We start from the raw sequence: 22,836 nt of genomic DNA on the forward strand, positions 1-22,836 counted from the left end.
TGAAGCACAAGTTGAAGTATTTATGAAGTCAGTCGTATTAAGCAGTCTGCAACGTGTTTGAACGTATTCCTCACTCTAACTGCAAATGTGAAACCTTTAACCAGAACTGCCAAACACGTACAACGAGCAACAGCAGGAAGGGCTCTTAACGAACAGACACACTAGAATGGCCAACTTCAAAATGCCCAACTTCAAAACTATGTCACGACCGACAGCCACCAGCTCCTATAACCAGCCCTGGTGATGTCACGGCTATGTCACGACCGACAGCCACCAGCTCCTAGAACCAGCCCTGGTTATGTCATGGCCATGTCACAACAGACAGATAGCGGCTCCTAGAAACAGCCCTGGTGATGTCATGGATATATCACAACCAACAGTCTCCAGCTTCTAGAACCAGCCTTTGTTAAGTCACGGCTATGTCACAACAGACAGCCACCGTCTCCCAGAACCAGCCCTGGTGGTGTCACAGCTATGTCACAACCGAAAGCCACCAGGTCCTAGAAACAGCCTTTGTGATGTCACAGCTATGTCAGAACAGACAGACACCGGATCCTAGGAGCATCCTTTGTGATGTCACAGCTATGTCACAAGCGACAGCCACCAGCTCCTAGAAGGAGCCCTGGTGGTGTCACGGCTATGTCACAACCGACACGCGAGAGGGGAGGGCAGGGAGGGATGGGCAGGGGCTGCCCATGACAGCGGAGGGTGGCTGCTCCTCCTCTGTGGCTTCTCCCCTCTCCTTAAATCCGGACGCCTGGATAGGGCTGTGACCAGACCATGGCACACTGCTGTCCTCTCCCTTCTCCAGCACTCAGGCAGAGTTCTGCCCGTGTGCTGCAGCACAGGAGAGACAGCCCCAAGGCCTTCCCTGTTATGGCCTGACAGCCATGGCACAGCCGTGCACCCTTTTCCGCAGGCAGCGCAGGGCTGTGCCGCACAGGCGCTCCGGGCACCAGCCCCGGCGTCCAGTCACAGCAGGGAAAGCACCAGCGGTGGCCCACCGTGCAGTTGGGCTGTGACCGGTTGGGCCAGGACTTCTGTCCGTCAGGGAGACGTGGGTCAGACAGCCCTGACGTGAGGCTGGGAGAGGCCCGGGATGGGCGGCAGTTGGCACTCCATTGCAGTAACTATGAATTCTTTTGTCTTGGACTTTCAAGACAGGGTCATTGGGTCCACTTTACCGAAACTGTAAAAATATTTAAATCATATAGGGTTTAGGTGACCGAATTAATTAAAAATATTCTTCAGCAATACAGTTGACAGTAAACATTATCATCAGCTCAGTAAAACCTTGTCCAAGTAATGACTTCGAAAAAAACTTAAGAACAGTACTATGTTAATATGATCCTCAGAGTCAACCAGTAGTTTCTTTTTTAGAAACACATTTGGCATAACTCTCACTGCAGAAACACTTGGTTTATGATCACCAGTTTAAGGATGAAATGAGCTGTAGTTCTTTCTACAAAGGAGCTTTTTTCCACATTGTACCTGAAACAATTCTCCATCCCTTTCTTGTTTTTTTTTTAAAGCATGCCCACTTACAATGTCCTGCCTACGAAGGATTACGAGGAAGAGCTCTGCCATTTGCTTTCCCTGAAGGATGTGTCTTTTCTTAGTTACTGACACAGCGAGGCAGTCAGCATTAAGCCAGCACAAAACATGAAGAAACACATAACCTGCCATCAATAAATAAGGAAGTATTTTCTCAGTATCTTTCTAGGATGTATCTTTATTGCCTTGCAGTTTTCTCCTTTTTTGTTTGAAATAAAAGTTGCAAACTACAAATATTAAATAAAGTTTTAATAAATTCATAAAGCCCCTTCTCACATAAAAGACCTCAAGAGACAAGATAAAAATGTTCTGCAAATCACTATGCAAAGCAACCAGTCATAAAAACTGTAACTGAAAACTAATCCTGGCTTTGTTCAAATTTTCTTTTATCCTTTTTACAGAGAAAACAACCTGTACTTCAATTACACGTGAGAAGCAGGGCAGTGACAGCCATTTAACAATGTTTCTTAAGTTACAGAAGAACTGAAAAATTGATCAAAACCCATAAGGATCATAGATCTCAAAGAATCTGACTGCATTTAAACCAAACCAAACCACAGGAATTTTCTGTGTAAACATGGTAACTTCTCAGCAGCCATAGCCAGGACCCACGAGTGGCCTCGCTTGCCCTTCTTGGTGCCACCCTGGCAGGGTACAAACACATCTTCTTCATTAAAAAACATGCAGACAGAGCGTCTGAAACAGAACCCTCAAATATGGCATTGATATGATGATTCAAGATCAAGTAATGAGCTGGCTGTTACCAGAATTTATTAGTATGACCACTAAACCAATTTGGTTTTATCCAGTTATTAAAGAAAAGGCTGTTAAATGTTAGACAATGCTTATTTAACAACTAAGAGAGCAGAACTGAAAACCCAACAACTCCTGAAAATCAGCACTAAGATTCCCAAATAAAGGGCTTGGTTTCGGGCCCGAGAAGCCCCCCCACCCCGATTTCCACTGCTTATCTAAATGCCCCCCTTCACTTCGACACAGCTATCGGGAAAGGTCACATTAAACCTTTGCAGAAACAGGTACCAGTTCATTCCATCTGAAATTTATACTGGGATAACAGATTTTGGACCAGCATCTTTTTGTTTATACAGGAGAATAAAAGAAAATGTAGCAGTGGCAGAAATTAGCCTTTTTTTTTTTTTATATTCTTACAGCCTCCTGGCTATCAGAACTGACAAAATTCAACGCAGAACACCCTCTTTTTCCTTAAAGGCCAATGGGTAATGCATTAGACATTACGGGTGGATTTCAAACACGAAAATGCAGAATGCTGTCCTAAAATTCAGGACCTTCATGACCAAACTCGGTTCAAAGGCCATCAGCAGTCCCCAATCCCCACACCACAGGCGGCTCCCACCCACGTCCCCATCTCCAGCGTTGGGTAGCGCACGCTGTGGAGCAGCCACAGCAGATCCCGTCACTGCGGGTGGACGCGAGAGCAGCCCCTGGCTCCGGGCAGGACGCCGGGCTGGCAGGGAAGGTCCCTCGTCCCCAGCCCTGTGTTCCCATCCCTCTTCTGGGGCCAAGAGCAGTGACCCTGCAGCCGTGCGGGCTGACGGACCAGGCTAAGGAAACCCTTGTGGCTAACACCAAGTTCTTATTCTTTCCTCTTTTGCTGATTCTGCTTTTGCTGGACTCTCATCCAACCAGCTGTACAGTTGCACGAGGAAGGAAGAGGCATTTGGAGCCTAAGCGGCGAAGAGCAGCACTTCTGACTGTGAAACCACACACCTTTTTACTGCTGGTTATTTCAACTCTGGAAAAAAATTGTTTCATCCATAGGTGTGAAATGTCATTGCAATGAAGACCATTTATTCAGCTCTTAAATGTGTATCTGTACACAAGAAAGAAAACCACTATGGAGAAAACCTCTAAATATCCTTATCTGGGATTGTATCATAGAATGGTTTAGGTTGGAAAGGACCTTGAAGATCATCGAGTTCCAACCCCCCTGCCCTGGGCAGGGACACCTCCCACTAGACCAGGGCCTGGCCTTGAATCCCTCCAGGGATGGGGCCTCAACAACCTCTCGGGGCAACCGGTGCCAGTGCCGCACCACCCTCACAGGGAAAAGCTTCTTCCTAAGGTTCAATCTGAACCTGCCCTCTTCCAGTTTAAAGCCATTCCCCCTCATCCTATCGCTACGTGCCCCAGTAAAAAGTCCTTCCCCAGCTCTCCTGTAGGCCCCCTTTAGGGACTGGAAGGCCGCAAGAAGATCTCCCCGGAGCCTTCTCTTCTCCAGGCTGAACAGCCCCAACTCTCTCAGCCTCTCCTCATAGGGGAGGTGCTCCAGCCCTCGGATCGTCCTCGTGGCTCTCCTCTGGACACGCTCCAGCAGGTCCGCGTCCTTCTTATGTTGGGGACTCCAGAGCTGGAGTATCAATCCATCTGTTCCTTGTTTTATTATTTCCAGAACTACTAATCCCAGGAAGATTTTTTTCTTGGCACACATCACATAGCCTACAACAATGAGACAGAAAACAAAGCTTCAGACGACGGCAATAACACAGGCCAGAAATCATGCCTCCATCGCCGAACTGCGCTGCGCGGGTGACCTGCCCGGCAGAGTTCTCCCGGCACCTCGGCTTTACGCTGCTTCTGGGCAAAGATTAAGCATTTTACTTTCAGGATCACTCAGACGATTAGGTATCACTGAGGGGGGACCCCAGTCTAAGTGTCCCCTAAGGCACTGACCTTTATGCTAGTTTTACCCGCTTTAACAATGGAATTATGTTGTTACAAATCGCTTTACACATTTAATTCTGGTGTAGCAGCATCTACACAGAAAGATAACCTGTTACACCAAATCGGTCTAAACTAATAAATACCACAAAAACCTCTTCCCTTCATTCAGTCCCAAGAGCTACGTTGTTTCTGTAAGTTGTAAGAAGTTTCCACCTTCCTTAAGAAAAAAGTATTTTTCTGTAATTACTAGTTTATGCTTTTAATTTTTGCATGATTTCCTGTAAATGTTAATAACACTTCCACTTTCAAAAGTTTTTCATAAAATAGCTCCAAAGTTATGTCAATAACGTTTTTCAATTTCCCTTGTCGTTTTTACTTTCCTTTTTCCCCCTAAAAAGCAGGGGGAGAGGAAAACAGGAGATGGAACAATAACAGGATTTTTGTTTAAAAATGTGTTTGAATAAGAAGTGCTGATCACATGTAAATACACTTTCTGTAACAAGTATTACCATGCTGATTGCTCAACCAAAGATGAAGCTGAAACTCAGAACAATTCTGAAAAAGACTAGTTTTATGAGTGCTCTAAATCTCTGACTACTTGCTCTTTTATTATTATTATATTCTACTATCATTATATATCTATTATTACCTCTTTCATTGCATGCCGTTTCCTGTTCATCACCTACACACACTATGCAGAGACAGCCTCGGAGTTTGGGAGAGAACCAGCGAAACAGTTCCTTGCTATAAATTTTGAAGATAAGTGTCTCCATTACATGTCTATGAACCCAAAGAGGAAAAGCCCCAAACTTTAGAGATATCTTGCCTAATCTATAATATTGAAGCTTCACTGTGAAGTAGAGAGAACTGCTATGTAGAAACATAATGAACTTTTAAGACTTGTCTTCATAAGATTCTTATATTCAAGCACATGACAAAGTAGTCCCAAATACATATTCAAATTCTCACTTTCAAGTTTTTCAGATGAAAATAAGATTTTCAAGAATACTTAGCTGGGGGCTAATACTGTTCCCACGGAAATCAAGCAAAGTTAAATATTTACAACTCAAATGAGGTACAGGGAGTAGCTGTCACACGTGACACAGAACACGCTACTGTGAATGCTGGCCCCGACCGCCCCACTCACGGCATCACACCCATGAAGTCCTACCATGCACAGGCTCAGTCAGTGGTAAATTGTATCCTAACAGCGGCCCCGCATCAGAAAAAAGTTAAAGCAAAGCTCGGATCTGACACCTCAGTATTTTACTAGGACTTTTGGATTCTCTTCCACCTGTTGTACCTTGGGCTTTTGTTAAACTCTGCCTGTTCAGGTGTCTGCTTCCCATTTTGAGATGTCAATGCTCTTGACATCTTGACAATTTGAGCTGCTGCTGGTACTGCATTTTTTCACTGCCGGGCTCTAATCCCCGACTTCCACCGCAGCCTTGCCAAGACAGCTCAGCTCGTTTAAATTAGCAAGGAGCAGCATGAAGTATACTAATTCTCTTTCTGCTTGTACTAACTCCAACAACAAATGTATGTCAGTGGGTTCTATTTTCAGACTAATTTTTTTCTAGTATTAGTTAATTCAGATCTACTCATCTAAAAAGGTTTAAGGGGAACCGAGGAGAAAGAACTGATCTGAAATACACTATTCCATGAGTGTGCTCTCACCTGAAGTAACACAAACTTAGAGTTTGGCTAACGCGGTCGTACTCGTACGGGGTCCTCTGTCAGGGCTTTGTCACACAGACCCAGAGGGTGGATTTTGGACTGAGCCACATCAAAGCGAAGCTGCTGCGGGGCAAGCGGGGAGCTGATGACTCATCAGCACCAACAGCCCTCATGTTCTGACTCATTAACTGCTCCAACAGGGCCACGGCTCCCACTGGGCTGGAGCACATCCAGCCACCCGCTTCCGCCACACCACCATCGCTAAACATTGGGAAATCTGCTCACATCTCCCCAAGCAGAGCCAAACCATTGCCCAACTTCTCTCCGACCCTCTGTTCCTTGTAAACAAAACAGGGACAAAGAGGAATCTTGTCTCAAGTAAGAGTCCACTCGCAGCGCTTTGGTGCTGCATGATGCGGAAGATATACTTTTATACAGACGGAAAGCTTCTCAAACGTAAGAAGGTCACCTCGGGGCCACAGCGTCCCAGTGTATCGTGTGCGCTTGCTCACGGTACTGCAGTGCCGTTTCTGGTAAAACCACAGCCAGAGCCAAGCCACGCAGTACTCCAGTAACCATTGCTGTGGAAGATCCAGCAGTGAAAGAGAAACCGTGTATCAGCCTTCAGTGCCTTCGAGACTTGCTGTACAACACGCTGGTATAAAAGAATCCACTGACACCCAGCAGAGATGCTCCCAGCAGCCGCAGGAGCAGCCTCCCCCCGCCAGCCCCGCCGCCGGCCCCTCCACGCTCCCCAGCGCAGCTCCCTCCCGTGGCACGGCGGGTTTTCGCCCCCGAGCAGGAGCCGGGAATCCCGGCCCTCTCTGATCCCGACCAAAGCAATCGCAAGTCAGGTGGGGCAGGGTTCTTGAGAGACCATGACCCACCACAACCCACGCAAGCAGCCCACCGCCTTCACCACCACCACAGGTTTGGCGTGGCCCCAGCGCAGCCTGAAGACAACTTGTGGAAATAACAAAGAAAAATCGATGTTTGTTTTCGTTAATGCCTTCATCTGCACAGGGGCCTAACTCACAAGGGTGCTAAGCACTCAGCCTTTCAAACCGTAAGGATTCAGTGGAGTTTAAAGGCATCTCCTGTTTTGCAGTACACTGTGTGAGGCCGAACGCATCACGGTCAGCTCTGCTGTCCTCTACATCAAGAAATGGATAGAGTGTGAAGAGCTGTCTCAAGAATAGCCACGAGCAGGGTGAAAGCCTATGGGTAAGAATTAGAGACCAAGGCAACAAAGGGCACCTAGTGGTTGGTGTCTACTACAGGCTGCCCGATCGAGGGAAGCCTATTGATGAACCCTTCTTACTGCCTCCAGGAGGCATTGCACGCAGGCTCTCATCCTGCTGGGGGACTTCAACCACCCCAACACCTGCTGGAAACGTAACATGGCAAGCTGTAGGCAATCCAGGAGACTCCTGGAGTGCCTCGAGGGTAACTTCTCAAACCAGCTAACAGACAACACTACCAGAGGGGATGCCATACTGGACCTGATGGTCACCAACGCAAGTGAGCTAATCGGTGATGTCAAGACTGGAGGCAGCCTGGGCTGCAGGATCACGCACTGGTGGAGTTTGCAGTCCTGAGGGACATGGGTCAGGGGAACAGTAAAGTCAGGACCCTGAATTTTAGGAAAGCAAACTTCCAGCTCTTCCAGGAGTCAGTCAATAGCCCCCCCGGGAAACTACCCTTGGGGACAAGGGAGCAGAACAGAGCTGGCAGATCTTTAAGGACGCCTTCCATAGAGCACAAGAGCTCTCAGTCCCCAGGTGTAAGAAATCGGGAAAGGAAGGCATGGCTGAGTCAAGACCTGCTGGTGAAACTGAAGGGCAAGAAGGAAACGCACAGGCAGTGGACACAGGCACAGATATCCTGGGAAGAGTATAGGGACGCTGCCCAGTTGTGTAGGGATGGGGTCAGAATCCTCCATTAAGCACTCTTCTCAATTATTAACAAAATACTAATGGGTTAGTTAATTCTCAACCTCAAGTAGTTTTAGTTTCAGAAGATGAACGTATATAGAATCATAGGGTTGGAAGGGACCTCTGGAGATCATCTAGTCCAACCCCCCTGCCAGAGCAGGGCCACCTTAGAGCAGGTTGCATAGGAACGCGTCCAGGCGGGTTTTGAATGTCTCCAGAGATGGAGACTCCACCACCTCCCTGGGCAGCCTGTTCCAGTGCTCTGTCACCCTCACCGTAAAGAAGTTCCTCCTCATGTTTAGGTGGAACTTCCTATACTCAAGTTTGTGCCCGTTACCTCTTGTCCTGTCACTGGGCACCACCGAAAAGAGCCTGGCCCCATCCTCCTGGCACCCACCCTTTAAGTATTTATAAGCATGGATCAGGTCCCCCCTCAACTGTCTTTTTTCCAGACTAAAGAGACCCAATTCCCTCAGTCTTTCTTCATAAGAGAGGTGTTCCAGTCCCCTAATCATCTTGGTAGCCCTATGCTGCACCCTCTCCAGCAGTTCCCTCTCCTTCTTGAGCTGGGGAGCCCAGAACTGGACACAGTACTCCAGGTGCGGCCTCACTAAGGCAGAGCAGAGGGGGAGGATGACCTCCCTCAACCTGCTGGCCACACTCTTCTTGATGCACCCCAGGATGCCATTGGCCTTCTTGGCCACAAGGGCACATTGCTGGCTCATGGTCATCCTGTTGTCCACCAGGACTCCCAGGTCTCTTTCTACAGAGCTGCTCTCCAGCAGGTCAGCCCCCAACCTGTACTGATGCATGGGGTTATTCCTCCCCAGGTGCAGTACCCTACACTTGCCCTTATTGAATTTCATAAGATTCCTCTCCGCCCAACTCTCCAGCCTGTCCAGGTCTCTCTGTATGGCGGCACAGCCTTCTGGTGTGTCAGCCACCCCTCCTCCCAGCTTTGTATCATCAGCAAACTTGCTGAGGGTGCACTCTATCCCTTCATCCAGATCATCGATGAATATATTGAACAGGACTGGACCCAGTACTGACCCCTGGGGAACACCACTCGTCACTGACCTCCAACTGGACTCTGCGCCCCTAACCACAACCCTCTGAACTCTGTCTTGCAACCAGTTTTCTATCCACCTTACTGTCCATTCATCTAACCCACTCTTCCTAAGCTTCCCTATGAGGATGCTGTGGGAGACCGTGTCGAACGCCTTGCTGAAGTCAAGGTAGACCACATCTACTGCTCTTCCCTCATCTATCCATCCAGTCACACCACCATAGAAGGCTATCAGATTAGTCAGGCATGATTTCCCCTTGGTGAATCCATGCTGAGTACTTCCGATAGCCGCCTTTTCCTCCACGTGCCTTGAGATGACACCCAGAACAAGCTGTTCCATCATCTTTCCAGGGATGGAGGTGAGGCTGACCGGCCTGTAGTTCCCCGGGTCCTCCTTCTTGCCATTTTTGAAGACCGGAGTGACATTGGCTTTCCTCCAGTCCTCAGGCACCTCGCCTGTTCTCCAGGACCTTTCAATGATGGTGGAGAGTGGCCCAGCAATGACCTCTGCCAGCTCCCTCAGCACTCTCAGGTGCATCCCATCAGGGCCCATGGACTTGTGAATATCTAATTGACCTAACTGGTCCCTCACTTGATCCTCCTCAACCCAGGGGAAGTCTTCCTCTTTCCCCGTTACTTTCTCCAAGGCCTGGGACTCCTGAGGGCTTGGCCGCGTAGTAAAGACTGACGCAAAGAAGGCATTCAATAACTCCGCCTTCTCCGCATCCTCTGTCACCATGGCTCCTGTCTCATTCAACAGTGGGCCCACAGCTTCTCTGGTCTTCCTTTTGCCTCCAATATACCTGAAGAAGCCCTTCCTGTTGAGCTTGACATCCCTTGCCAGGTTTAGTTCCAAGGTGGCCTTGGCTTTCCTTGTTTCATCCCTGCACACTCTGGCAGCATTCTTGTAATCTTCCCAAGGGGTTAGGCCATTCTTCAACTGAGTGTAAACTTCCTTCTTCCACTTGAGCTTGTTCAGAAGCTCCCTGCTCAACCAGGCAGGCCTCCTGTGTCCCTTGGCCGATTTCTTGCTCTTCGGGATGCACTGATCCTGAGCTTGGAGGAAGTGGTCTTTGAATACCAACCAGCTTTCTTGAGCCCCTTTGCCTTCCAGAGCCCTAGTCCACGGGATCTCCCCAAGCAGTTTCTTGAAGAGATCAAAGTTACCCCTCCTGAAGTCTAAGGTTGTGATTTTGTTTCTTGTTGTTTTGTGTGTAGCACCCATGATCCTGAACTCTATCTTTTCATGATCACTACAGCCTAGGGTGCCCCCAACCTTAATGTCCTCCACCAGTCCCTCTGTGTTGGTTAATACTAGGTCCAGGAGTGCTCCTCTCCTTGTTGGCTCCTGCACCACCTGTGTTAAAAAGTTATCATCAATACAGTGGAGGAGCCTCCTGGACTGTGCGTGACAGGCCGTGTGGTCTACCCAGCAGATACCTGGGTGACTGAAGTCCCCCATAAGAACCAAGGCCTGCGACTGGGAGGCTATCTTTAGCTGTCTGTAGAAAGCCTCGTCAGCTACCTCATCCTGATCAGGTGGTCTGTAATAAACTCCCACAACAGTGTCCCTCATATTTGCCTGGCCCTTAATCCTTACCCATAAGCTTTCAACCCTCTCTACATCCGCCCCCAGTGACAGCTCGATGCATTCTAGTTGCTCTCTGACATAGAGTGCAACTCCACCACCACGTCTCGTTGGCCTGTCTTTCCTGAATAGGACATAGCCATCCATGACGGTATTCCAGTCATGTGAGCTGTCCCACCACATCTCAGTAATTGCAATGACATCGTGGCCTTGCGATCGTGCACAGATCTCCAGCTCCTCCTGCTTATTCCCCATGCTGCGTGCATTGGTGTATAAGCATTTCAGAGGGGGAGTTGTGTGTGTGGTTTGGACCCTTGAGATGTGGTGGGCCTTCTGGCTCTCAGGAGTACTGGCAGACTTTGCCACAAGTGCCGAGCGACTACGCCCTGGCACCTCACCAGCTAGCCCAGTACCATCCCCACCCCCCTTCAAATCTAGTTTAAAGACCTATTAATGAGCCCTGATAACGCTTGCCCTAGATCCCTTTTCCCCCTGCGGGAGAAGGCATGTCCGCCTGTTGCCAGCAGGCCTGGCACTTTGTAAATCGGGCCATGGTCAAGGAACCCGAAGTCCTGCCGGCAGCACTAGGCTTGAAGCCAGTCGTTGGCTCCTCTTGTTCACCCCCTCATCATTCCCCGCAGCTGGGGGAATAGAGGCAAATACAACTTGCAATATTTGCAAATATTTTATATTTCTTTGCAGATATTCTGTCTTCTGCAGGTCATTACATGCACAAAAGAAGGGCAGGACATGGTTCAATAACTGTATGAGAACACACTGTTCTGCCTGTAGCACGCTGTCGGATTCCTCTGCCTCTGCCATGCTTCTCTTCCCCTTCTCTCACCACAGACTGGAAAATTTTGAGAACCAAGTTCTGCCTCTCATCACATGAAAAGACTTTACAGAGACTACAGCCCCATATCCTAACATCACCCACCCACCTGTGCATTTGATAACTCATTAAGTAGACTGCAACAGTGCCCACAGGGCGGGAACTACCTTCCAAACACATAAGGGATGGTCACTTCTCTTAAAAATACAGAGCTTGAAGATCATGCAATAATTTCAGTAGGATAGCCCAATTTCTATGGCTTGTCACTTGTTCATAGCTCTGTTAAATGCAAACTTAAGTGGAAACGGGACCGAGTTAAATTATGATCTGAACCACATCTTGTTAGAGACAGAGCTTCACTCTGGCATGAACCCATACAGAACGCGTTTGGAGAAAATCTTTATCAACACAGACATTTTACATGCCAGACTGTGCAGACAAAGCAGCAATTTCATTAGGTTTGCAGTTGCCTTAGTCTTTTCTTTTAGCTTATGTTTACATTACACACACACACAAAGGAATGTGAGAAGTTTAACACAATGAACCAAAATAACATGCTCGGTGTTAGCTTCTTTTGGTCCTCTCACGGTTGTGCATCGTGATACTGTTGTTAATTACCTAATCGCACACTGTTTTTCCCAGAGAGTGCCTGTTTTACTTACCAAGTGTGTTTGACTATTTGAAGGCTCAGTTACTGACATCCTAATAAGTATTTTCTTTATCTAGCATGCAGCTTCGCCCTGTATTTACTGCAAAACTCTCAAACTCTGCTCTAGTGACAGATATAACAACCTGTCTTTAAAAGATGATGAGTAAATCGTCACACTGCAACTTCAGAGATTTCCATTCAGTTTTGCAAGGCCATCCCTATTTTACAGATCAGGGGTACGACATACTTAGAAGTATCCAGTAACTTCAGGGAGCACTTGGAAACATCTAGGCCCTGACCTTACAAAATAGGTATCGCTTTTGTGTTCAAAACACAGTGTCTAGTGACTTCAGCTATCACTGTGAGTGCCTGGCATATTCAGAAATCACGTAATCACTAATTTAGAAATTAGCGTAGGTCCAGGAGTTCCTTCTCCCAAACACATACACTCTTTCACGCAGTTCAATGGACATAAAAAAATCATTTTCATACAGTGAGCAGTAAAACAGATGAACAGAAGTTGAAGGAGTAGAGCCTCTCTTTGGGCTATCTTGTGAAGACACAAGAATTTACAAAAATATTTTTAGGAAATAATGGGTAAAAATGGCATTCCCCACAGACAACATTTATCACATCCTTCTTCTGTGGCTTTATCACCAGTAACAACCACATTAAAAATGAATACTACCTGCAGAACAAGCATTTCTCCATTAGCCTGACATTTTCCAACATCATACAAAGAAAAGTTGACGGGTCTGGTTCTCTTCCAGGTACTCAAAGAAGAACGCTATTACCTTCTTTCTCAGACACACAAGTGGAGTGTATTTTTAGAGGGGTCCCATCTCCTCTAAGACGATACGCGATAATTAACGAGTTCTTGTAAAAAGCCATAGAGATGGCACTCCACAGGAACCTAGAGAGGGTGAGTTAGACTATTGGCGCGTGCATGGCTGGCTGAGGACAGACACAGCGTTCCTCCGGCACTGGCCCGCGGGCCCCGCGACAGGCGTATGGTACAGAGTGCCGGGAAACCTGACAAATGGCGAAGATTCTCCTTTCACGGGACAATACTTTGAGGCAGGAAAATCAGACAGTTGCAGTGTGTTCCCTGCTGTTTAGCACAGGTGACTTGGCTAACATACCGATGCTTCTTGTGTTTCCAAGCCTCTGGGGCAGACCACGGGACGCTCGGGCTGTTGCAAATGAAACAAAAACCCATTTAAAGTCTGTTCTATTTTTTCTGCGGTTCTAAATCACAAACAATACATGAAGCAGTTTAAGGTCACAATTCAATCCCGGTACAGTTTAAGGTCACAATTCAATGCCGGTACACTGCACTAAAACACCACGAGCAGGTAGCCGACACTTGGCTAACAGAACCTCCCTGTGGTTCCATGGCCACCGTGCTGCTGACAGGAGTGGCCCACCTGGCATGGCACGCTCTCGCCGTTCCCTCTGCTTCTCCTCCTACAGCCACGCGGCGGCAAGGCGAAATGCACGAACACCTTGGCCAACTCGCCGAAACTGTGGGAACAAACCTCGCTGATTATTTCAGCCAGATTAACAGATTGATCTGACTGTGCCGGCCGCCCCACGGCTGCTGGTCCAAACCAAACGGAGGAGAAGGTTTGGAAACAGGAGGGCAGAGCCAGGACGCTCCTCTCCCCGAGGCCAGAACAGCCCGAACTACAAGACGGCTGGGTTAGCGTCCGTCTGCTTCATGCTCAGTCGTGGTCTAGTGGTTTCTGACAGAGGAGGGAAGAACGGGAAAGATTAACGGAAATCTACAGCAATATTTTCATTTTATACCCAAAACAGACACCAACGAACATACGCTTCACTAGGTTTTTAGTATGAACAACTGTAACAACTTCCCTCTCTTAAAGGGAAGAGATTCGCCCGCTCTCGGGCACTCTCACAGCCCTCGCGGGCACTCCAGAGTCGGCTCGCGTAGCCAGCCCCCGGCCACAGCTGCCCCAAAGCTCCCGGGGGGCCCCCACCATACCCTTGGCACCACCGTGCTGGGCAGCCACCACAGCTGTGGAGTATTATGTTCAAGCTTCAGCGTTTTAATTATCTGCGGACATTATTTGCTGTTAATCAGGAAAGCGAAAAAGTTTGCCTTATTCACAGCCAAAATGTTAATAACATTTTGCAAACGATCACGCGCACGGTATATACATATGAAGAGAAAATAGCTATTAGGCGGAAGAGCTTAAAGCTGCAAGCTAGGGATTTCATTTACACTGTTCATTTCAACAGTTGGAAAGAGGAAGATTTGATCTTTCATTATACCACTAAAAGCACACAAACACACAAACCCCCCAGTATCTCTCAATCACTTCTCCTTTGAAAGTGCAGAAATTAATAACTAACAGTCAATAGTTCAACTATTCGTTACTGTAGTTGGTCCAAGTGTCTGTCTACAGCATTTCAACCTGCGGGTTCAGCTAATAAAATTCATGGCACTTGCTTTTGCAGACACTGATAATGTTTCATGAAAATTTCATGAAGCTTTAACAAGGAGGCAGAATGTAATTATTAAACTGATTGAACCACGGACTTTGTTCTCCTACTGCACATTCATCGTAATTTCTAATCTTGAAGCTGGAACACTACATAGGTATTTGAATATTTATTATCCTATGCTAAGCACTAACTAAAATAACTCCTTCAGTGCAGAGAGTTGCTCTTTTCCTGAATTAGTTTCAGCATTATTTGCTGCTGCGAAGGGAACTTTAAGAATGTCCTGCTAAGCTTCCCCGTCACTGACTGATTCCATTGTTGGTATATGCCGAGGACTTAAAAAACATTAAACTAGTTATACAAATGGAAACAAAACACTCTTTGAGTTCTATTGACAACTTAACCTTTAGAACTTGGATGAAATCCCAATTCTTGAGAGAAAGAAGAAAAGGTACTGAATGAAACTATTATATAGAACATTCTTATGGGATTTTTTAATGTATACAATATATAATGGCATTAATGCATTTATTTACTTGATGAGTGCCTGTAGCACTCATATTTACAGAGACATATCAATGATACTATGAAAACCATGTTTGTTTTATTTGGGGGGAAAATGTAATAATCTGAAGGCAAAATATTCCTTTGTGAGAGATACATGACATTTTCAGATTCATCGAGTTACAGAAATTGTTAAATAGGCAACAGAATGAGAAATAACTAGTGGCCCTCCACTTGAGCTAGAGGGCTATAATCAGCTTTTGTTGCAAATGCCTCTACTTACCAATATAACAGCCATGTCAAAAGTGACCATATTTACGCACAATCAAGATTTACCTACACGAAATATAAAATGGTGCTGTCCTGTAACAAGAAAAGGCGAAGCAGCCCAATCTAATACATATTCTTTTACTACCAAGCTGGCATTTCTAGACAAGCTGTTATTATTTCAACATATTCTGCATTCCAGTAAAAATAAATAAATAAACAAGCAAGAAACCCCACTTCAACTATGCAGAATCCCCTTACAGGGAAATAATCAAAATCCTCCCCAGGCAAGAAGAGACCGTAGGACAGACAAACAACCCAGAACAAAACGGGACAGAAAATCCCTATGAAGTTATAGAAAAATTATCTTTTAAAGTTGTATCCCACTGCATTGGCCAGAGGCAGAGAAATGGATGACACTGCAGAATTTGGTCCCAGAACTCTCCTCTGCAGTCTAGATTTTTATTTCACGTTTTGCTTTCTGCGTCTGTCAGAAAATCACCATTAATGTTTCCAGAGCATTGTCCATGTTGCACGTGCAGAAAAAAAAATTGCGATTTTTTCCAGTACCAGTGTCCTTTTGATCAGAGAACTAGTAGGGTTGAGCTCATCATAATACCAGTAACACTCCGTTATTCGTGCTGTTCGAGTAACCATCATGTTCTGGTTTATCTTTGCAATTCGAAGAATAACTGTTCAAGAGCTTCAGATCATTGCAATATAATCAAGCGCACTTTTGTAAAAGACTGTTTGTTGCAGAAATAAATTATTGCCTACTCCAACAGTAGGCACACCTGCCATCCTGTCTACCTGTTGGTTTTGATATCCTACGGCAACCAGTATTTCTTAAAAAGACAACAAAATGGTGTTACCACAGCCTCTAGAATTGCTTTCCACAAATGCACAGCAGTTGTTCTAACTCTTTCCTAGGGCAAGCTCTCTTTTTCCAGTTCTGCTTGGTCAGAGTTTCCAAACGATAACATGAATTGGCTTGAGGAATATATTTCCCAAACAGATGATTCTCCCTCACTGGAAACTGAGCACTCTGGCTCAAAACACACACATTTGTGCAAAGCAGTTCCTGGTACTGCAGCTCTCCCTCGGAGATCATTCTCACAACCTCAGCTTTCAGGTCAGTACACTTATTAAGCTCCAAAAAAGTCAAACTAGCTTCTGCTCTCAGAACTTTACAGGCAACAATCTTTATATTTTAATAGGAATGTCAGCGGCTGCAGCACAACAGATACGCAGCGCCAAACTAGATACTGAAATACATTTTTTGTTTTTCCTCAAAGCCCCAAATCTCTAATTCTTCAGACCAAGATTTACATCTCGTCAATCAGACTTTCACTAGTTTGCTAAAATTCCTTTGGCAAAAGTATTTTCTCCTATGATTGAATTGCAAGATAAGAAAATAAAAATAATGTTTAGGCAAGAAGCTTCATGCATTACATCACAGATATAACTATTCAGATGAATGACATTACGTTGGATTTCTATTTCTCTACCACAATACTGGCTATGAGGTGGCTATAATTATTTTAAATTTCAAGCTCCTCAAATCTCCCAGTATTTTTGAAAATATCTTTTGTTATTGAAAAATCGTCAGGAACAACCTTGTGACTGTTAACTGTAAGTGCTGAAGTTTTATCAACTCGCCAGCGACGCAATGCATCGCACTCCTATTTCGCAGATTTATTTAACGAAAGAAGCAGGCACTGAAAAAAAGGGCAGCTCACAGTTGCGTTACAAGATCGCCTGCTGCTTGTGGAAGCAAATCTTCTATGGAAGGTAGACAGATCACCGGGAGCGATGCTTGTACAAGGAGTATGGAACCGCTTAGAGGGGTAAGAAAGGATCTGCGCTTCGTGCTGCTTGTCTGACCACCAAACCCGGGGTTTCGGTCCCTGCTCTCCTTTTGGTGTTACCTGGTGTAGATTAAGAAGCGTTCTTTCAAACTTATGTGTCTGAAGTTAAATAAACACTTCTGAATTTCTTTTATAATGTGTAATATGTATATAGGGACGTGGACGTGTAGTTACTCGAAAGAGCTGTGCTGCCCAAGGGGTTTGCGAGGTTTGAGAGCCGTCCCTCCGCAGCGGGGCCTGTGCTCACTGCCGCAGGCAGCGCTAACCACGCAGATGACGTCTTGCAGACGGTCACAGCCAGAGGGGTGGGAGACCCATACGTATTTAAAAACCAGCCAACTAACCAGCTGGCCCCAAGCCCACCCTCACAACCCCCAAACTTTTAGATCTCGTTCACACAGTGGAAAAAGGTTAGACTCTCGACAATATGGACACAGAAAGAGGGTATTGGGATACCTTTGACATTTCCTCTGTAAAATAAATTCAATGGGAGAAAATCCGCTTCGCTTAAACGAATACCGAGATGCCCATGAACTTGAACGGATCAGGACTTCATCTTGCTTCCTCTGTTTGGACCAGTTTTACCACTACCTCAGTAGTAAGGACAAAAGACAATTCAGGATAAACACAACTTGCAACAGACAGAAGGTAGAACAGAATTTTGCTCTCTTCCTAAGTCCTCATAAGGTGTGGAAAAGGAAAGCAATCAACAAAAGCCAACTGATGTATGCTAAGGAAAATGGAGCACAGCTCTTTCCTCTCCCCTGTAAGATTAAGAAGAAATCCATTAGGACTCCCGATACTCAAAAAACATCCGCACTTTCAGGACCTGAAAAAAGTGATGGATTCTATGAAAATAACGACAAAAACCTGTCTCTCATCAACATCTTCTCTACTGTTCCATATTACCCATTTAGGGGGTTCCCTCAGAACATGGGAAAATTTCAAAGGGTTCAATCCCTTACACGGCATACGCACATGAGGAAAACCCCACCACTTCCTCCAGTGAATTGACTCACAGGAAACGAGTTAAAATTGGTCTCAAAGCGTATCTGGGTTTACATGTTTTTATTACCCTCTTGCTTTTAATTTTGAAGGTCAGCTTGGAATATAAAGAAAAGGGTTTAATAAAGCAGCGGTTCTTTTCACAGTCAGCGCTGGCCACCCACGGCCGCCTGCTCGCGCAGCTTTAACTAACGGGTTACGGGCTGCGAGGTCCCCAGTACCCCACTCTACCAGACAAAAATGGGATCAGCTTATAAATCACTTTTTCAGGAGCTTTTTTACCGAACTCTGACTCCCGAAATATTGGAGCCAGCTCTTCAGAAAGTTTTAGTTCACAAAGGCTGGGAGGTGTCCTCTTTCAATTATCTTTTTTCCCTTTACGATTCGTGGTGGAGGTGATTAGCTAGCAGATGAATTGTTCTTGGACCTCGTTTGTACCTTCCATACGATGAGCTGCTTAGTTCCCATGGAAGGAAAGGCAGTGCAAATAACCATGCTAATCGCTAGAGTTCAGAAAGTTGGCCTTTGACAATCTCAAGCTACTGTGTATCCAGGAAATCCTGCCAGACAGTCACCGTTTGCGAATGGTTGGGAAATGTGATCATTTGCCATGAAAAACAGATGAAAAGCAGGATCTGGTTAAAAGACCAAGTCTTTGCCCAAACAAAACCTTTCCAAAATAAAGAAACAATGTCTGGTAGCTGACAGTTGACCTCAGCTGAGGAAGGGTGACAGTTCTGCATTGGTCCTCTCTGTACGTAACTTGAGAATTTTAAAATGAGGCCAGAATTCCAAATGAGATTTAGCTGAACGTAAGGAATTGCTGTCAATTCTGACACTATAGCAATATTCTGATCAAACGCAGTCTATTTGAAAGGAAATCTGCCTTTTTAAAATTTAAGTACAAATGTGGACAAGCAAGACTTTCCTTAAGCTGAGAATAACGTATAAAAATATCTCAGAGTTAGACCAGATGTCTGAGAGCCATCCACACGCCAGGGGCTGGGGCCGTGACCCCCTCCCTGGGGGGCTCCTTCCAGTGTGTGACCACCGTCCCAGTAAGGGCCCTTCTCCTAACGTCCACTGTGAACCTCCCCCGACACAGCCCCAGTGCACCCCCTCGCATCCTGCCAGCAGGCAGCGGGGAGAAGCGCTCGGCACCCCTCCTGGGGCGCAGGAGGGAGCTGCGGGCAGCAGAGGGGACAGCTCTCGGACTCCGCTCCTCCCTGTTCCACAAACCCACCACCCGGGCCGTCCACTGCTCCCTACACCACCTTTGTTCCTCTCCTTTACAATTTCACATTGTACATATTTTCGATAGACGGTATTTTGTTGAGCTCAAAGCCTTAAAATCCTTTATGGTCTTTAAAATAAAAGACAAAGAATTTACAATATCCAAATTCAATGAAATGGTAAATGAAAATGAACCCTTGACCAAAAATACACTACTAGCAGGCAAAAGAAACTTTGTGAGAATGCAGATTAAGATACGACCTGCAAGCAGCTCTGCCATCTTCATGAAGATTTGTGATGTTTTATTGGCAGAGGAGAGCAATACAGCAGTCCTCTTTAAAAAGTTATCTGGTAAAATATAACCATATGTTGGCAGTTTCATAGTTTACAATAATGAAAGTAATCAGATTATTACCTGACTGAGAGGTAAGAGCAATCATCCTGTATTTTCATTTTCAGTTCAGCTTCTGTGAGCCAAAACAGAATCACTGTCTTTTTCTTTGGGTACTCCGAATTGTGACCGGAGATAGACATCAGATACGTGCCCCCAGAGCCACGACTGCAACAGTGGTGAACTCAGCGGGCACTGACACGACTGTCCTTGACAGGCAGCTTCGTGTAGTCGTCTCTGTCCCCGCAGGCAGTGGAGCCAGGGCAGGGAATGAGATGGAACTGTTGCCTTGTCTCATCGGCCAGCCTCTGCACCAGGGGTCCTACCAGACCGAGAGGGGTGGGAGGACACTTCCACCTCCGGCTGCTCGTCAGCCCCTCACCTGCGTTTGTACAACCTGCAGCCGGGACACGGACTGCACGCAAGAGCGGCTCTCCGCTCCTGCCGGGGAGGGAACGGGGGAACAGCTCAACAAGAGGCAGAACATGAGCAACTTGAGGGGCCACTGCCAACTCAACCACCAAAACGGAGGGGAAAATTATCTTCTTCGTTTCCCTTTTAAAATCTGCTCTCGTCTCACTCATCTACTGGGTTCAACCGACTGTACAGGCTTTATTTTTTACTTCCGAACGTCACGGTATCTTCCATTACCAAAGTTATTATTGTGCTGTTATGTCCATTGAAGTCCGTGTCAGTACACTAATTCCCATTAGACAGACTGCATCATATAAAGCAATCTTATGTGTTGATTTGTTGACATAAAACATAAAAACAGACAAGCACAGGAAAGAAACCAGAATTGCTGTTTTTTTCTTATGGCAACTAACTGCTTTCTGCTGCCACAAACTCCTGATCCAGGGCAAGTGTGAAGCCATCGATCTTCTCTGGACCTTCCAGACTCTAAGAGGTGAAGGCCAATAAGTGACCCGAGACAAATAACAACTTAATATTTCCATGTGATTATTGTTCCCCCCAAGCTTTTCTGTATGCTCTCTGGAAACACTAAAACAATACCAGAAGTATGAACATACTAGACACAAACAGACAGACCCCCACAATATTACACTCCACGTCAGGTCTTACAGACATCTTCTTGAAAAACAGACAAGTGCACGTTTTTCTACCAAAGCTGAACATACAGAGAAAAAACCAAAACAAAACAGACTTTTCTTCTCTTTCAATGTGAAATGAACATTACACATAACATCTTCTGCTGGGAACCTCTAGACGTAATGAATGATCTGCAGGTCACCCAGTTACAGAGCTCGGCTTTGAAAGACTCAGCTAAAAAATAAAACACTATTTTGTGCCTGTAATTTACATGACAGTTCTGTCACCCATAATTAAATATTAACTTAAATTAGGAATCTTTAATTTTACATTTGCCTGATTGTGCTCACAAACCAGACAGTCAGATTACGAATCCCTTTTTTTATTTTACTAGAGACAAATTCGGAACCTCAAAGCCGGAGGTAGACTACGGATCCAATGGGTGTTTCACAGGCAGTCTCCCCCAACTAGAAAAAGGACCGACCAGATGAGGAAAGTTCACAAGGCTATCCACAGGCCCGGCACAGCCCGCCAAGGGGCGCCACCGAAACTCCAAGGAGAAGACGGTATTTGTGTCTTCCGAACAAGTTCAGTAGTGTGCAGTAAGTAAGGCAGGAGAACACAAGGCAGGAGATGAAGTAAAGCACCTAAGTGTCTATTAACTGAATGTTTCATCCTGTGCAGTGAATGAGTCAACAAGCCAGGGGAATAACATGCAAGAGCATAACTAAAGACAGCTTTAGCTGTCAAAATAAAGGTTGCGCAGGGAAATAAAAAATGGACCTCAAAGCAGCAGGAAGTTTCATAGGAAAAAAAGAGGTTAATGGGCCTGGTTACTATAAACATGAATGACAAAGGAGGGGGGGCAAAAAAGATGGGTTGAGAAGTTGTAATTGTTCAGGCACTAAATTGGCTGCAAGCTATACATGAGCTTCACGTCCCCCTGATCTTTTTTTCATGTAGAATGCATGTCTGGCTTCTATTTCTAAAGAAGGTATTTGCTAGCCATCCAGTTCGTACAAAAGGCTTAAAAGGCCGGCAAGGACCTTTACATCGTAATCACCTGAAGATCAGTAAGAGTTATCCACTACACCTTGCAGCAAGGAAAACTAAACTTCCATGAGTTCGGCACGGCCATGACCGCAAAACCCCTTTACCGCTGGATTTCACAGCAGGCAGTTAGCTCCCTAAATCCAGAGCGCGTGAAGCAGTGCCTAAGCGGACGGGAACTTCTGCGTGCCTCGCTGAGGTGCTCCAGCTTCAAGGACTAATTCTGGAAGGGACATCCAACTACAAAACCCCAGCAAGAGAACAGTGTCTTTGGCAGAGACAAAAGTCCAACCGTGCAGTTACAACTCTGCGGTCAGCAAAATAATGGTGGTTATTCCCAGAACAAGTGGTTTTTGCAGATGTTCCTAAAGGACATAGCTGTCATAACACACAATTTTCTCTCTGTATCTTGTACAATAGAGGTCCCTTTCTTTTTGGCAACTGTGATGCACCTAAAAACAAGACTTTGTCATACATACTAACATGCCTGTTCAGTTCTTCAAATCTAAACCCACGTCGACAGTCCCACCTGGCTCATCAGCAGAAAGGGGTGGAGGGAGGAGGGGAAGAGCTGGGACAAACTCCTGCAACAAAGCACCTTCACCACAGCAAGAGCTGGAGAGTGTTCTCCAGCAGTTACGGGAATTGTGCTTTAACCCCGGCCAGGAACTAGAACCACCCAGCCACTCACTCACTCCCTCCTACCCCCCCTGTCTCTGAAGTTGGGGGGGGAAGAGGGGGAAGAAAAAAGAGGGGAAAGGGAGGAAAAAACTGGTGGGTTGAGATAAGGACAGTTAAATAGAAACAATAACAGAAAGGGAAAAATAACAATAATAATAATGACACTGGACACTCACCACCCAGTGAACTGGCGCTGTCTGGAGCAGTGATTGCGGATTCCCGCCCTCGGCTGACCCCCATTTCTATACTGAGCCTGAGGTCTATGGTATGGGATAGTCCTTTGGCCATGCCATCGTTCTGTCTGGGCTTCCGTGGGAA

General features: G+C 46.1%; 1 protein-coding gene across 1 annotated transcript in view; it reads right to left on the reverse strand.

Annotated features, from left to right (window-relative positions):
• Nucleotides 1–22,836, reverse strand: part of WWTR1 (WW domain containing transcription regulator 1) — a gene marked incomplete at its 5' end in the record, with an annotated part of 86,229 nt that overhangs the window by 38,240 nt on the left and 25,153 nt on the right. The window lies entirely within an intron of this gene.

This window comes from Vanellus vanellus (genome assembly GCF_965231255.1).
Source record: "Vanellus vanellus genome assembly, chromosome: 8".
NCBI lineage: Eukaryota > Metazoa > Chordata > Aves > Charadriiformes > Charadriidae > Vanellus > Vanellus vanellus.